Genomic DNA, 14,310 nt, shown 5'->3' on the forward strand with positions numbered 1-14,310 from the left:
AACCCCGCCCCTGCGGCCGAAAAAAAACGCCTAAAAAACGCCCAAAAGACACAAAAGCCCAAAAAACCGCAACCCGCCGCGGGCAGAAATTTCCCGCGGCGGGTCGCGGAAAACCGCCCACCTGGCAACACTGCCTTTTCAATGAGCTTTCAGAGGCCAAAACCTCCTGCCTCAGGTCAGCATAATGCTGTTATGGTATCCTCTCCTGACCTAAGGAAGGAAGTATTGGTCTCTGAAACTTTATTAACACAGGTACCATATTACTTTATCCTAAATTAAAATAAAATTATTTTCTTTACCTTTGTTGTACGGCCATTTACTTTTTCTCATTGTGTTGCTCCCAGTCTCTAGATTCTGCTTTCCTTCGTCTTTCTCTTGCCAGGGTTCCTGTCCATTCACCACCTATGGCTTTTCATCTTTTCCTCACCCTTGTTCTCCACATGCCCCTTCCTCTTATTCTCCAGTCTTTCCCTACTCTGTCCTATCCCTCTTTCCATCCAGGAGCTCCCCTCTTTCTTTTGCATCCAGCGTCTCCTTTTTCTCCCTACCCTTCCATCCAGTGTCTTCCCTCTTTCTCTCCTCATCCTTCCACCCATCTACCCTCTCTCCTGATCCTTCCATCTAGTGTCTCTATCTCTCTACCCTTTTCTGTTCAGTCTCCCCTCTCTCTCTCTCTCTCTCTCTCTCTCTCCACATCCTTCCAGTCTCTCCCCTTTCTCTCTGCATCCTTCCATCCATCTCCCCTCTTTCTCTCCCTATCCTCCCATGTCCAGCGGCTCTCTCCCTTCCCTCCAGTCCCTTCTTCCTCTCCCTCCCATGTCCCAGCGGCTCTCTCTCTTCCCTCCAGTCCCTTCTTCCTCTCCCTCCCATGTCCCAGCGGCTCTCTCTCTTCCCTCCAGTCCCTTCTTCCTCTCCCTCCCATGTCCCAGCGGCTCTCTCCCTTCCCTCCAGTCCCTTCTTCCTCTCCCTCCCATGTCCCAGCGGCTCTCTCCCTTCCCTCCAGTCCCTTCCTCCTCTCCCTCCCATGTCCAGCAGCTCTCTCCCTTCCCTCCAGTCCCTTCTTCCTCTCCCTCCCATGTCCAGCAGCTCTCTCCCTTCCCTCCAGTCCCTTCTTCCTCTCCCTCCCATGTCCCAGCAGCTCTCTTCCTTCCCTCCAGTCCCTTCTTCCTCTCCCTCCCATATCCAGTAGCTCTCTCCCTTCCCTCCAGTCCCTTCTTCCTCTCCCTCCCATATCCAGTAGCTCTCTCCCTTCCCTCCAGTCCCTTCTTCCTCGCCCTCCCATATCCAGTAGCTCTCTCCCTTCCCTCCAGTCCCTTCTTCCTCTCCCTCCCATGGCCCAGCGGCTCTCTCCCTTCCCTCCAGTCCCTTCTTCCTCTCCCTCCCATATCCAGTAGCTCTCTCCCTTCCCTCCAGTCCCTTCTTCCTCTCCCTCCCATATCCAGTAGCTCTCTCCCTTCCCTCCAGTCCCTTCTTCCTTTCCCTCCCATATCCAGTAGCTCTCTCCCTTCCCTCCAGTCCCTTCTTCCTCTCCCTCCCATATCCAGTAGCTCTCTCCCTTCCTTCCAGTCCCTTCTTCCTCTCCCTCCCATGTCCCAGCAACTCTCTCCCTTCCCTCCAGCCCCTTCCTCCTCTCCCTCCCATGTCCCAGCAGCTCAGCCATTTTTCCTCCAGGTCCGCCCATCCGCATCCTTCGCGCTGTCTCTATCCCTTTTGTCCCACGGAGGCAGTGCTTCCTTCCTGCCCTGTCTTCTCCCCAAGCTCCACTGGATCGGTCCCCTGCAAGTGGAATCCTCCTTAGCTGGTCGCGCTGCGCTGCCATGCACACGCAGCTTCGCTCCTCCCCCTGCCATGTTCATCCGGCCCTAAACAGGAAGTGCAGCCAGATAGATGCGGCAGGGGGAGGAGCGTAGCTGCGTGTGCATGGCAGCGCAGCGCGACCGGTGAAGGAGGATTCCACTTGCAGGGGACCTATCCAGCGGAGCTTCGGGAGAAGACAGGGCAGGAAGGAAGCGCTGCCTTCGTGGGACAAAAGGGATAGAGACAGCAATGCGGATGGGCGGGCCTGGAGGGAAAATGGGTGGGCCTGGGCCCATCCAGGCCCACCCGTGGCTACGCCCCTGAACCAAAGTGAAACAAAAACGTTTTTTAAATTCGCATAAATTGCATAGGGCTCGTAGCTGGTGAGGCATTGAGTTCCACAATCTGGGATCAGCAATACAGAAAACTGAATTCCTGTATTTGTCCAGAAAGATGGTAAAGTCTGGAACATATGCTGTGTATAGATGAATTACAAAAATTGTACACCGCCTTGGGTGAATCACAATAGCACATTCAAAGTCAAATGCATGTCGATACTTTGTTGTGTCTTCGTTGAATGCTGTACTATTGGATTCTCCAGCCCATTTATGTGTTGTTAGCATCAGTGGCTGAGATACTTTGTATTGAATCCTGAGGCAGGCGCGGTTAGCTCCAAAACGCAGGACTGTGTCGACTCTTTGGACTTTTTGTGATTAAACCTGCTGTTTTGGATTCACATCTGGTCTACCCCTACTTCTTTTTTTTTGTACACCGCATCTAATTTTAAGCCAGGCAAAAGGATGCAAACTGTGGGAGCCCATTTGCTCATTTAGGTGTTCTAAGGCTTCTGATTTCTACTGAATAAACTAGAATAACTCAAAACCTAACCACAAGTTTTTATTTTAAATAAATTGCTCTTAAAATCCTTCTGTTGACCTGTTTGGGCTTCTATCGGGCTCATTTTCGAAAGAGGACATCCATCTTTCAACATAAATCGGAAGATGGACGTCCTTCTCCCAGAGACGCCCAAATCAGTATAATCGAAACCCGATTTTGGACGTCTCCAACTGCAGTCCATCGCAAGGACGTCCAAATTTCAAGGGGTGTGTTGGAGGCATAGCGAAGGCGGGACTTGTGCGTGCCTAACACTTGGACATCTTTGACCCATAATCGATAAAAACAAGGACGTCCCTGATGAACACTTGGACGTTTTCACCTGGACATATTTTTCTTACGAATAAGGCACAAAAAGGTGCCCGAAATGACCAGATGATCACTGGAGAGAATTGGGGATGACGTCCCGTTACTCCCCCAGTGGTCACTAACCCCCTCCCACCCTCAAAAATATCTTTAGAAATGTTGTGCCAGCCTCAGATGTCATACTCAGGTCCATGACAGCGCATGCAGGTCCTAGGAGAAGTTTTAGTGGGTACTGCAGTGCACTTCAGACAGGCGGACCCAGAACCATACCCCCCTACCTGTTACATTTGTGGAGGAAACAGCGAGCTCTCCAAAACCCACCACAAACCCACTGTACCCATATATAGGTGCCCCCTTCACCCGTAAGGGCTATGGTAGTGATGTACAGTTGTGGGTAGTGGGTTTTGGGGGGGGCTCAGCACACAAGGTAAGGGAGCTATGTTCCTGGGAGCTTTATGAAGTCCACTGCAGTGCTCCCTAGGGTGCCCGGTTGGTGTCCTGACATGTCAGGAGGACCAGTGCACTACAAATGCTGGCTCCTCCCATGCCCAAATGGCTTACATTTGGACGTTTTTGACATGGACGTCTTTGGTTTCGAAAATCGCCGGAAGTCAGAAATATCCATGTCTAGGGACGTCCAAATTGAAGGTCTCTGACGGTATTTTCGAAATGAAAGATGGACATCCATCTTGTTTTGAAAATACGGGTTTCCCCGCCCCTGGATTTCACCATTTTTCAAGGACATCCAAATCGCAACTTGGATATTTCTTTCGAAAATGCCCCTCCACATGTCCATAGGAAGTGTTATTTTCTTTCTGAATGTGTAATAATGCCTATTGTTTTTATAGTACTACTGCCCATACATAGCAGTGTATAATGATCAAAACAGTGTTCAAGTAAACTGTCCTTACCCCAAGGAGTTTATAATCTAAGTAGGCAGTGGCGTTCCTAGGGGGGGCTGACACCCGGGGCGGATTCCCAATGCGCCCCGTCCCCCAGGTGCAGCACAACCCCCCCCCCCCCCGGTGAAAGGACACCCCCCACCCCGGCGAAAGAAACCCCCGGGGACAGACCACCCCCACTGCCCCCCCTTGGTACACCACTGTAAGTAGGTACCTGAGGCAATGGACGGTAAACAGCCCCATTTTATACAGGTCATAGAAGTAGGTCTTGAGAAGTAGAGGCAGTATGTCTCAAGTTTCACCAGTATTTTAGAACAGAATCTGCCGATGTAGAGCCTGTTCTAAAATACAGAGAAATGGATATTTATGCACTGGATACATACAAGCAGCATAAACATCAATTTTTGAAAACTAAATCTGTAAAAGATTGATGGATTAAAAGACAGGACATGACTGGTTATTATCTGTCACAGTGACTGGTTTCTTTTGTCAGTTTGTCATTTGTGGGGACAAAAAAACACTGGGGATTAAGGGAATCCCTCCAGTGGAGTGCTGCCAAAACTTAAACCTACCCTGTTTCCCCGAAAGTAAGACATCCCCCAAAAATAAGACCTAGTAGAGGTTTTCCTGAATTGGTAGATATAAGGCCTCCCCCAAAAGTAAAACCTAGCAAATTTTTGTTTGAAAGCAGGGCCGCCGAAAGCCGGACAAGGCCGCCCCGGGGCCGCCCCCCCACCCGAGGTCGCCGGGCCCTCCCTCCACCCACCCTCCATCACTCCCGGAACTAACCTTAAACGCCTCCTTTCACCTTCGCAGCAAGCAGCAGCAGGGCAGACCTCTCCTTCCTTCCATGCCCCGCCCTCGTGGACGTTACGTCAGGCGAGGGCGGGACACGGAAGGAAGGAGTGGCCTGCCCTGCTGCTGCTTGCTGCGAAGGTGAAAGGAGGCGTTTAAGGTTAGTTCTGGGAGCGACGGAGGGCGGGCAGGCCAACCCCGATCCAACCCTGATGTTTCCCCAAAAAATAAGACAGCCCCTGAAAATAAGACCTAGCGCATTTTTGGGGGCAAAAATTAATATAAGACAGTGTCTTATTTTCGGGGAAACACTGTACTTGATAGCAACTCCTGATATCGATCTTTTAGGAAAATGTAGTCCCCTTCCGAAACAGTGAATAAACATCGTTGATCTTGCCGCATCCTTGACTATACCCCCTTGCCGTTTGCACACACTTGAGTTAGATATGTGCATATCCTAGCTTTGTAAAATGTGGATTTTAGGTGTTTATGCATTTACCAAAGGAGAGTGGGGCTTGTAAAATGAGAGCCAAAGTGACTTGCCAAGGTTACAGCAAGTTTTGGTAGTAGCAGTAGAATTTAAACTCTGGCATCCCTGGTGGTTCTCTGCCCATTTATCCCTTTTTTTCGTTGTTAACAGATATTTATAATGTTCTTTTCCCGGTGTTGGGTGGGATTGCATCCAGCAGCTTGAGATCCTATGGCCGCTCCAACACTCAGGAGTCAGGACTGCAGCTATTTCTGTGTCTAAGGTCAGCTCTGCATTTGGGCAGACATCTAAGGTGGGACAGTGGCAGCTGCTAATACATAAACCCAGGTAAGCACATGATGATTATATATTTGGGGAGCCCTTTTCCTTTAACATTCATTTTCATTCCCACTTCAGGTTCACAGTCTGACTGTGTGTGGAGGCAAAAGTCAGTAGTAGAGTTCTAAGGGGAAGCCTTTCCCTTCTCTCACAGGATGTGAGTTGCCAGTCATTGCTAAATGTTGCCACCTAGTGGATATGCAGCAAAGATGCATGGCACTTATGTGTTGTAGCCTTTACTCTCGGGGAAATTTTGTGCAATGTAGAATTTGTAATATGGTAACACAGCAAATTATGGCAGATAAAAACTGAGTGATCCACCTAGTTTCCCCAATAAGATGGTTAGAGTTGCACCTGCCACCCCATCCAGGTTACACCCCTCTGTGCCTTTATTTAGGGTTGTATACAGTGCATTTTTTCTAGCATAAAAAGGTGCCAGTACTCAAATGTCAGGCCACCCTTCAGGAATGGGATGATCACTGAGGGACCCACTCCACAATAGCCAGGCCCCCTGTAACCACGGGAGGTGGTGGAGATGAAAACGGTAACGGAATTCAAACATGCGTGGGATAGGCATAAAGGAATCCTGTGCAGAAGGAATGGATCCACAGAAGCTTAGCTGAAATTGGGTGGTGGGGGGAAGAGGGGTTGGTGGTTGAGAGGCTAGGATAGGGGAGGGCAGACTTATACGAGGTCTGTGCCAGAGCCGGTGATGGGAGGCGGGACTGGTGGTTGGGAGGCGGGAAATATTGCTGGACAGACTTATACGGTCTGTGCCCTGAAAAAGACAGGTACAAATCAAGGTAAGGTATACACATATGAGTTTATCGTGGGCAGACTGGATGGACCGTGCAGGTCTTTTTCTGCCGTCATCTACTATGTTACTATGACAGGGCAGAATTGGTGTTTAAAGCCTGAGCTCTTTCATTAAAACTTGGGAACCATGGGTCAGTTTTAGCAGATAATGGAAAAGGTGCTGGTACTGAGTACCTCCGAGTACCCCCTCAAAAAAAGCACTGGTTGTACGTGCACTCCATGCAGGTTATGCCTTGTTTCAAGTGTGAAGGTCATTTAAGTTTTGCTTTGATTTCTCTCCACTCTGGTTGAAGAATTTAACGTTCTTCATGCAAAATGTTTGAAGAGCAGTCTTGCATGAAAGCAGCAGTGGAAACAGCAGGCATTGTGAGCCAGTGGGACTGTAGGGCTTGGAGCCTCAAATGCACAGAGGGAGGAGGAGCAGCCACTACTCCCTGCACCCCAACACTCTGAGTGGGGTCTGCATAGTGCCCTAACTCCCATGCTGTTCTTGTGAGATTTTCAGAACAGTGCAAGAAGAAGATAACCATTTCAGGGGTGGTGATTACAGTGCAGTCCAGAGACGAGCAGGGGAGAGGGGGACAGGGGAACTAGTGGATGGAAGTGGTGGAAGCTAATGGCAAGGAGGAGGACTATGGGGATGAGTTGAGGATATGGCAGGAGAAAGGCACAGGCAAACTAGGTATGTGTCTATGACCTAATTTTTTCGGGGTGGGGGGCACTGTTAGATTGACCTTAATCCTGCCCTTCCTGGAGCCTGTGCAAGAAACAGATGGTGTCATCTATCATGTCTGTGCATTGGCCTATATATGCTATCAGTGATCCTTGTCATCAGGTGTCCCGTCTTGTGTCTGATAGGGTACTGCTGAAAACTGGGTGTAACTTGGAGCCAGAATAAGGTTGCCAACTAGAGTCAGATTCACCTGACAGGGTTATGTTTCAATGTTTTTATTGATGGTCAATCAAAAGGTATACAACAGCCAATTGAAGTTGGTCAAAATACAATTGACCAAAAAGGTGTTCACCAGATAATCAAAATAACATAGTCCATCATCAGAATAGTTTAACAGTATTCACCCTCCCATCCGTGCATACATGCCCATATGTCCTAGCTAAAATGCAACATAACCAACCAAGGCCATCCCAAAATATAATAGAGGCTAAAGGAACACCAAAGAGATCTATATACTGAAACAAACTAGGACAGACAACAAAGAGCCCACCCACTAGGGGTTTGTAGGTTAAAAACAGGATACAAACAAATTAAGTTTGTTTTTCCCCTCCTTCCCTATACCCCTCCCACACCCTAACAGGTATAATTCAGTATGAAAGAGTCTAATACCCAAATAATAAAGAGAGAGTGCATAGAATCTCACCCCAGCCCCCCCCCCCCCCCCGGAAAACTAAAGAGAATTTATCAAAAGGCTGAGCCCTCAGAGAGACAAAAAGTGTATATATGGACCTCATATGGAAAATAAACATGTTCTACTTGGGGCGAAGGTGCTCCCCTCTGTTCCAATAGCATAAGGTCGTGAAACCGATTACGCCAATGCCAGTAGTCTGGGGGTTGCTGACTCTTCCAGCTCTCAAAATAACTCGCTTACCTAACATACAAGCTTTATGAATCAGTTGTTGAGCATCTGTATTCTGCAGTACAAATATTTCACACAACCGAATGCCTTCTCTGCCTGAAAATTTACAAGCAGAGAAGGCATCCAAGTTCTACACACCACCTCCAGAGAAGCTAAAATGGAACAAATATTCTTGGCTGCTACCCTTCCTTTCACAAACCCCACCGGGGCTGTATCAGTCAAGCTTGGAAATACACATGACAGTCCATTGGCTAAACCTTTTGAATATAATTTAACATCAGCATCTAAAAGTGAGATATACTGATAAGAACTTGAGTCCTCTGGATCCTTACCTGGTTTTAGCAACACAATCATTTGTGCTATCTTAAAAGAATCTGGAAGGGTTCCCTCCTGGACCATCGAGTTGAATAAATGAAGCAGAGAGGATTTCACCCATTCATGAAACTGGTTATAAAACTCAACTTGATACCCATCTGGACCCGGAGGCTTGTGTAATGCATTTTGTTGTAATGCCAACAAAAGATCCCCCTTCCTTAATAGGGGTGTTCAAAAACTCACGCTGATGAGAAGAAAGCTCAGGAAGGTTCAGATTATCCAAGTATAACTTGCTATCCAATTCTTCTGCTCCCAGTGTCGCGTAAAGACTTATAGAACCTTTGAAAGCGATCCGTGATAGCAGAGTCTAATCAGAGCATCCTTCCCCCCCTGGTCTCTTGAATACGAGATGGCCCCCTTTTACTGTTGACTAATCAGGCATTGCCCAGTCTTGTTACTATATCAAAATAACTGATATTTATAATACAAATGAGACCTGATTGCCCTCTGATGTAAAAGTTCATTCAATTCTCTCTGGGAAGTTATCAAAGCTGTTTTCTGGGTGTCATTTGGGGTTGCCCTGTATAGAATTTTGTATTGTTGGATCAATTTCTTTATCCCAAATTTTTCTAGCTCGGGCCCTATATGAGATAATTTCTTCTCTCATTACAGCTTTCTCTGTTTCCCAATAGAGAGCAGGTTGGCGAATATGCTCTCCATTGTGAAATGCAAAGGAGTCCCAAAGCTTCAACAAGAAAAATCTTAAAATTTCTGATCTTCTTAGAGATCCAAGGGATATCTCCAATTGTAACATTGAGGAGTTCCTTGACTTATATCAAGCTGAAACCAAATTAAAGCGTGGTCGGAGACTCCATAGGGGGCCAGCTCCGCTGTTGGGATTTGGGAGAAAAGTGTGCTAGAAGTTAAATAATAATCTATACGATATTGTGATGAATGAGCATGGGAGATAAGTGCATAATCTCTAAGTTAGGGTGCAGAACCCTCCATCTGCCATTTTGTTGTCTCCTGCGTGGCTTTGCGCTCCTTCCTTTCTCAGAGGTTTGGACAACATTTGTAAAGCAATCTTGAGGGAAATCACGTCTCACCAGATCCAAGAGACTCCAGCTAGCAGCACAGTAAGTGAAAAGAGCATTTGTAAGTTGTTGTGCAGCACCCAGCTGGGTAATAATAACTACATAAGTATTGCCACACTGGGACAGACCAAAGGTCCATCAAGCCCAGCATCCTGTTTCCAACAGTGGCCAATCCAGGTCACAAATACCTGGCAAGATCACGAAAAAGTTCAATACATTTTATGCTGCTTATCCCAGAAATAAGCAGTGGATTTTCCCCAAGTCAATGTAATAATGGTCTATGGACTTTTCCTTTAGGAAGCCATTCAAACCTTTTTTAAACCCCGCTAAGCTAACCGCATTTACTACATTCTCTGGCAACGAATTCCAGAGTTTAATTACACGTTGAGTGAAGAAAGTTTCTCTGATTCATATTAAATTTACTACTTTGTAGCTTCATCGCATGCCCCCTAGTCTTAGTATTTTTTTAAAGAGTAAACAAATGATTCACATCTACCCTTTCCACTTCACTCATTATTTTATAGACCTCTATCCCCTCAGCCGTCTTTTCTCCAAGCTGGAGCCCTAGACGCTTCAGCCTTTCCTCATAGGGAAGTCGTCCCATCCTCTTTATCATTTCCGTCACCCTTCCCTATACCTTTTCTAATCCCACTATATCTTTTTTGAGATGCGGCAACCAGAATTGAGCACAATATGTAAACTGAGGCACCCCAGTAAGCCTTTGGTAACCCTACTGAAGTATTTGAATGATTATTTTGTCTGTTAATGAGTTTTTAATATTCACAGCTTATTAATGCATGGAATAATGAGGACAGCATTGTATTTTAAAAGCCTCTTAAGACTTAGGCATCTTAGTACTCCCTTAGCTCTCTTACAAACACACAGCAACAAACCAGTACTTCATGTCAAATAATACCAGATGAAAACAAACAAACAATTCCCGATGTATTTTTCTCTTCTGAAAATATCAATGACATAACCATATGCTAATGCAATTCATGACAGCTGTTTCTGTGGGGTGTTTTCATTTAATAAAATACAATAAAATAAAAGCTACTTCATTTTATACGCTGGAAGCTGTGCGGTGTGCATTAGTTTGCTTTGTGAGGCACTGCTTGCTCTCCAGTGTGGTCTGGTTGGTAGGATTTCAGTCACACAATAGACATAATAGGTTCCATTCAGGCTTTTGTATGTCTGAGAGATTTTCTTTTACCAGTAGAAAGGAGCAGGAGATTTAATAAGTGATTTCCTACAGTTTCAGTTGTTAATGAACATTCATAATAGCTTTCTTTCAAAGGTTGGCTTTCAGCAAGGGTGTTGGGGGGCCCTACACAAACTTTCAGCCTTGTTCTTTATCGTTTATTAATTTTGCTACACTGCTTCATTCGTAAATTAGTTGAAGTGGTTTACAAATATAAAAACATACATAAAAAGAAAACAGAAAGGAACTCCATTAAAAAAAACAGCCAACCATACAGAGTAAAAAAAAATCATACATCATCCATTGTAACCCATTTGGGCCTTAAGGCTAGCCGTCTTGTCACAAGTATAGCAAGCAGAATTACTAGCTGTTGAACGCTAGATTAAAAAGATAATAAAGTTAAGAGGTGTAATATGATCTAAGACATCCCGCAATGTGGAATTCCAAGTGTGAACTTGGTCCTCAGGTGATAAATTCAGAGGGGAAAAAATCCTGTAAAGATGGAAGCAAAGAAGAATTAGCATGATGAAGGCGTCTAGTCCAGTACCCTATTACACCAGATGTTGAAGGAGGTAATGTAGTTAGCTTAGAGAAAAACAGAGGTGATGATCTGACCAAAATAATGGAATGGTGTATAAAGAGGAAAAGCTTGGTGAAGAATATTGGTGAGCAATAACCAAATCTACTACTACTACTACTATTTAGCATTTCTATAGCGCTACAAGGCATACGCAGCGCTGCACAAACATAGAAGAGTGTGACCAGCAGAGTGAGGAGGAACTGATATGTTTTGAGATAGACCTAAACAGACTATAAAGAAGAAAGGTGAGCAGAGCGTGAATGGGATGTAGAATCAATATGAGTATTAAAATCTTCAAGGATGAGAAGGTTAGAGAACTTCGCCACAATGTCTGCCACTCTCCCTTCAATTAATTTGTAGACCCCTAGCCTGCAGCCCCCCCCCCTCCAAGATTTTGTCAATTAATAATCATGATCATCACACAAACATCCTATAAAAATGCAGGTTAAAGTATGTTACTGTTGGAGGAATTCTGCACCAATTCTGCATTTCGCAGTAGTGCAGAATTCTCCCCTCTGCAGACAGTGCAAAATTATCCCTTTCCCATGCAGAATTCTATACAGTCTGCTGTTGGGGAGCATGGCACAGAATATACTCTGTTTCCAGCTGCTTCCCTCCCTCCCCGCACACACCCCAGTGGCAAGAGAGGAGAGCTGCATATCTGCAAATTGGGCTGCTTCTGTCTTCTCTGCTGCCTTGGTCCCCAGAAGTTCTTTTAAGCCACCTGGCTGAACAGAGACCTATGCAGCTCAAAGGAACAGTTGGGCACAGGATGGCAGAGGAGGAGGAAGCAGCCCAGTGTATGGCTGTGCATCATCTCTCTGGTGCGCTGTAGTGGTGCGTGTGCAAGTAGGGAGGAGGTACCTGGAAAAAAAGGTGAAGTGGGGTGGAGAACTGAAAAAAGGTGGATGGAGTGTGGATGACTGGCTGAAAAAAGATGGATGCAGTGTGAGGGACTGGAAAAAGATGAATGGAGTGTGTGTGTGTGTGTGTGTGTGGGGGGGGGGGTTGGAGAAGTGATGTGGTATATATGCTATGGGAAGGGGTGGAGGGCTTAAGCAAAGTACATGGAGGTGGTGTTTGCCATGGGGGGGGGGGGGGGGCTGAAGTAAGGTGGATAGTGGGTGTGTGTGATAGGGATGGGTAGGGGGCTGAAGCAAGGTGGATAGTGGGTGTGTGTCTTGGGTTGGAAGGTTATAAAAAGGTGGTTGGGACAAAGAAAAGTAAGATGGGGGTTGCCTGGTACAGGGAGAAGAGACCTTGGGGGTGGACAGTAAAGAGATCTTTCTGGGAGATGGGGGAGAGCATAGGGAGGGCAGTGAGGGCTGAGGGATGGGGAGAGAGAACTCTAGAAGGCAGACTGCTGCTAGAAGGGGAGAAAAATTGGGGTTATTCGCCCTGGAGAAAGGATAGAAAAAGCTGGGGACTAAACTTTCCAATGGAAGGGATACATGGAGAAGGTGGGAACTTCTGTGGTGGTGGTGGGAGGGGTGTATTTCATGCCTGGGGGAAAATGCCAACCTTTATAATGGGGGAATTCTGCACAAGAAAATTACAAATAAATTGTCCAGAATTTTCAAATATTGTGCGCAGAAATCCCCCAGGAGTAGAATGTGCTTGTGGTTCTTTGTGTTTATGTGGAAGTCAGACCTATTATTTGGGTACAACTGTTTGTTTGGGTTTTTTTTTTATTGTTTTGCTGCTCCCACAGAACTGCTGCCCAAGGCGACTGCCTAGTATTACCTAATACAGTGGTTCCCAAACCTGGTCCTGGATGCACCCCAGCCAATCAGGTTTTCAGGATACCCACCAAGAATATTTATGAGAGAGATTTGCATGCACTGCCTCCACTACATGCAGATCTCTCTTATGAATATTCATGGTGGATATGCTGAAAACCTGACTTGTTGGTTTGCCTCCAGGACCAGGTTTGGGAACCACTGGCCTAATGGTTGGGCCAAACCTTCTTTCAGACACGATCAAATGACCAACTCCAAGCCATTTGGTCGTGGGAAGAGCCAACATTCGTAGTGCACTGGGCCCCCTCACATGCCAGGACACCAACTGGGCACCCTAGGGGGCACTGCAGTGGACTTCATGAATTGCTCCCAGGTGCTCCCTTACCTTGTGTGCTGAGCACCCCAACCCCTCCCCCAAAACCCACTCCCCACAACTGTACAACACTACCATTGCCCTAAGGGGTGAAGGGGGGCACCTAGATGTGGGTACAGTGGGTTTCTGGTGGGTTTTGAAGGGTTCCCATTTACCACCACAAGTGTAACAGGTAAACAGGTAGGGGGGGGGGTGGGCCTGGGTCTGCCTGCCTGAAGTGCACTGCAGTACCCACTAAAACTGCTCCAGGGACCTGCATACTGCTGTCAGGGAGCTGGGTATGACATTTGAGGCTGGCAAAAAATATTTTTAACGTTTTTTGTTAGGGTGGGAGGGGGTTAGTGACTACTGGGGGAGTAAGGGGAGGCCACCCCCCCCCATTCCCTCCGGTGGTCATCTGGTCAGTTTGGGCACCTTTTTGAGGCTTGGTTGCAAGAAAAAATGGACCAAGTAAAGTTGTCCAAGTGTTCGTCAGGGACGCCCTTCTTTTTTCCATTATCAGCCGAGGATGCCCATGTGTTAAGCATGCCCCAGTCTCTCCTTTGCTATGCTTCTGACACGCCCCTGGGAACTTTGGTCATCCCCGCAATGGAAAGCAGTTGGGGACACCCAAAATCGGCTTTTGATTATTACAATTTGGGCGACCCTGGGAGAAGGACGCCCATCTTCTGATTTGTGTCGAAAGATGGGCGTCCTTCTCTTTTGAAAATAAGCGTGCTAGTGGTCTAAGGCAGACTTTTTGCATACCAGGTTCTTGAGAGAGCAGTGGCCCTTGGTCAGAGGATTGCCACTGCAGTGTTTAGGCTAGAAGGAAAGGAGGGAAGTTAACTTTTTAGTGTTTGTAAGTGAAGGTTCATGACACTGCTGTCCCAGTAGATTCCAGATCTGATTGTGCTGGAAGCCCAGAGGAAGTGAGAGAAAACTGCTGACCAAACTAAGTAAAAGAAGGGGAAGGGGAAAAAGAAAAAAATGGTTTTGGACGTTTTTGGGTTTTGGTCATGCTATGAATTTGAGGATGTTTTCTGCCTGGAAAGGGGCTGTATTAGAGTGCTTCAGCATTTCCTGTCCAATGTTCTGTTTATATAACTGAAAGCATGC

This window comes from Microcaecilia unicolor, unplaced genomic scaffold (assembly GCF_901765095.1).
Source record: "Microcaecilia unicolor unplaced genomic scaffold, aMicUni1.1, whole genome shotgun sequence".
Lineage (NCBI taxonomy): Eukaryota > Metazoa > Chordata > Amphibia > Gymnophiona > Siphonopidae > Microcaecilia > Microcaecilia unicolor.